A 3,259-nucleotide genomic window follows, 5' to 3' on the forward strand; every position below is an offset into this window, starting at 1 on the left:
TTTAATATTAAAAAAGTAATAAAATTATCTTTTTATCTCATTTTTTATCACACTCAAAAAAATATTTTTCGTTTTAACCACAATCTAAACTTATCACAAAAATACTAATACCTTTTATCGAAAAATGTTAATATTGCATTTGTAAATATTATACTGTAATTTAGAGGAATTCTTTAATATAAAAATCTACAGATTAGAGAGATTTTTTGTTAAATAAAATTAAAATTTAGAAATTTTTTAGTAACAAATTACCCATTTTAACCTATAGTTGAACCTATACATAACGTGATTAACAAATCATTCGCCCAATTATTTGCTATAGTTATGGGTACATGTGATTTAACTATAATTATTGACAGGATTTAACTACGTTGCTAAGTCAATGTCTAAATTTCATTTTTAAAAAATGAAAATAAAATATCATTGGCTGTTCAATGAGAATGCTTTTCTATAAATGGCCATGTTTTGATCCTTATAACGACCATAAGCAGGCCTTGTCTTCAAATTCTCAAAGAAATGGCAGCGCAAGTAGAGCATTTGGCAAGCAACATGGAGCAAGAGATTTCTCGTCCATTGGCTTACTTCCCTCCTACCGTGTGGGGCTGTGACTTTGCTTCACTTCCTCTGTTTAACTCCGTAAGCCAACATTCAAACTTTTCTTTTTCTGTTTAATTACATGTAATATAGATAACTTGTAATTCTTGATAATCGAAATTATAATTAATTATAATTACAGCTGATTGACTCGAAAAGTATATTTCTCAACCTTAATGCAGGAAATTGAATCATATACTAAAAAGGTGGAGGTGCTAAAAGAAAAGGTCAAGGACATGCTAATGTCTTCCTAGAAAGATTTGATCAAGAATATTGAGTTTATCAATTTATTATGTCGTCTTGGTATATCATATCATTTTGAAAATGAAATTGAAGAACAACTGAATCACATTTTTAATGTCGTCACGATGATATTAACGATGACTATGATCTCTATAATGTCGCGCTTTTGTTTCGAGTTTTAAGACAGCATGGATACAAAATATCTTGCAGTAAATGGCTACTTATGATGAAAATTTATTGTATTTTATATGTTTTATAATACATCTTACAACTTAGGTCCATTTAGGCAAGAAAAATCTCTCCATATATAAATATATATTATTGCTTAATAAAGGTCAATTGTCAAAAGGAAAGACGCAAGAAATAATGTGACCTACTAATTAATAAAGATGCTTGTATGAAGTGGGTGGTATTGTGATTTGTGAATCAGATGTGTTCAAGAAATTCAAGGACAGCGATGGGAAGTTCAATAAAGCCATATCCAATGACGTAAAAGGAATTCTTAGCCTTTACGAAGCGAGCTTTGTGAGTATGCGTGGAGAAGATATTCTAGATGAAGCAATTGCTTTTGCAAGGCCACTCTTGGAGTCTCTGGCTATGCAATCAAGCCCACATCTCGCAAAACACATAAATGATGCCTTAAGCATGCCTTTTCACAGAGGCCTGCCACGAGTAGAGGCTAGGAAATTCATCGATTTCTACGAAGAAGAGGAGTCTCACAATGAAACTTTACTCAAGTTTGCCAAGTTAGATTATAATCGAGTGCAGTTACTGCACAAACAAGAGCTAGGTGTTGTCTCCAGGTCCACTTTGTTTGAGAGATCAGAGGGAGATATTTTTTTATGTGTATATGATATTTACATTTGATATTGTTATTTAATTGTGTGTTTGATCAGGTGGTGGAAAGAATTGGATCTTGCAAAGGGTCTCCCTTATGTGAGAGACAGAATTGCCGAGGGATTTTTCCAATCAGCTGGAGTTCAATTTGAGCCTAACTTCGCTCTTTCTCGCATTCTTTTAACAAAGTGTATTCAGATACTGGCATTGGTAGATGATACATACGATTCGTATGGTACACTTCAAGAACTACAATGCTTTACAGATGCACTGGAGAGGTTTCACATCCTTGCCACCTAATTATTAACCTCTTGTATTATTCATTATGTGTATCAAATTCCTCCTCTGAATCATATTGTCTCTCATTTCCATTTCACAATTCCCAGGGGCAACTCTGATCAGCTACCTGCAGATTATCTGAAGATTCTTTACAAGGCGGTCTTAGATTTTTTTGAGGAATTGGGGGATGACGAAGGCAATGAAGGAAGATCCTATTGTATCAATTATACAAAGGAGAGAGTAAGAACTATATCTAGCGCCATGATTTTTGCTATCAATATACAATTAATTAATCAACGAATACGAACTGATTTTCATTTCCTTTTTCTTTTTCTTGTTAAATATATGCATGGATTAGTACAATGAAGTGGTGAGATCTTATCTTGTGGAGGCACAGTGGTTTTATGATGGCCATTTGCGACCATTCAATGAGTACATGCATAATGCATTAATCTCATCCTGTTTTTCCCTACTTCCGCCAGTAGTCTTCCTTGGAGTGGAAAAACTTGCAGGGGTTAAGGAGTTTAAATGGCTAGAAACTAACCCAAAACTTGTTGAAGCTTCCAAATTCTTTGGCCGTTTACTAAATGACATGGTGGCCCGCAAAGATGAAGAAAAGGAAGGACACTGTTTAGCTGGAAATTGCTACATGAAAGAATATGGTGTCTCAAAAGAGAAGGCGATGGAAGAGCTTCGAAAGATGTGTGACAATGCATGGAAGGATATGAATGAGGAGTCCATGAGGCCAACTGCTGTCCCAATGCCTCTTATCACAAGCATAGTAAACCTTGCTCGTATGATGGAAGTTGTTTTCCAGTACGATGATGGATACACTATCGCCTCAAGCTTGAAGGACCATGTCACCTTAATGTTCGTGGAACCAATACCTGAAGACTGAGACATGTGTGCTTTCTATGTTGTTTCTTGCTTTTGTTTCCTTCTTATATAGGTGCTATATATAGAAAGTGCAATAGTAGGCACAATAATAAAATAAATCTGCGCCTTGTCTCAGTCCAAGAAGATGAAATTTCTTGGCGGAAAATAATTATGTGTATCTCTTTCTTACTGTAATTTATATGCTTGTGGTGAATGAATTCATCCTATAATAAAATAAGAAAATGTTGTGCATATCTTTTTTAGGAACTAATTTTGTATTTCAGTCACACTCAATAATTTGTCCATAAATATATATGATTCTAATAACGAGTGAATTTTTGAATTGGAAGGTGGATTGATATCTCTATGAATTTATATTATTAAAAAATAATAATAATAAAAGTAAGTTTCACAATAAATAAGCTTTGAT

General features: G+C 33.8%; 1 pseudogene; it reads left to right on the forward strand.

The window, feature by feature from the left end:
* The first annotated feature begins 516 nt into the window (after nucleotides 1–516).
* LOC131180199 (probable terpene synthase 6) lies at nucleotides 517–2,851 on the forward strand (annotated as a pseudogene).
* The last annotated feature ends 408 nt before the right edge of the window (nucleotides 2,852–3,259 follow it).

Source organism: Hevea brasiliensis, chromosome 5 (assembly GCF_030052815.1).
Source record: "Hevea brasiliensis isolate MT/VB/25A 57/8 chromosome 5, ASM3005281v1, whole genome shotgun sequence".
Lineage (NCBI taxonomy): Eukaryota > Viridiplantae > Streptophyta > Magnoliopsida > Malpighiales > Euphorbiaceae > Hevea > Hevea brasiliensis.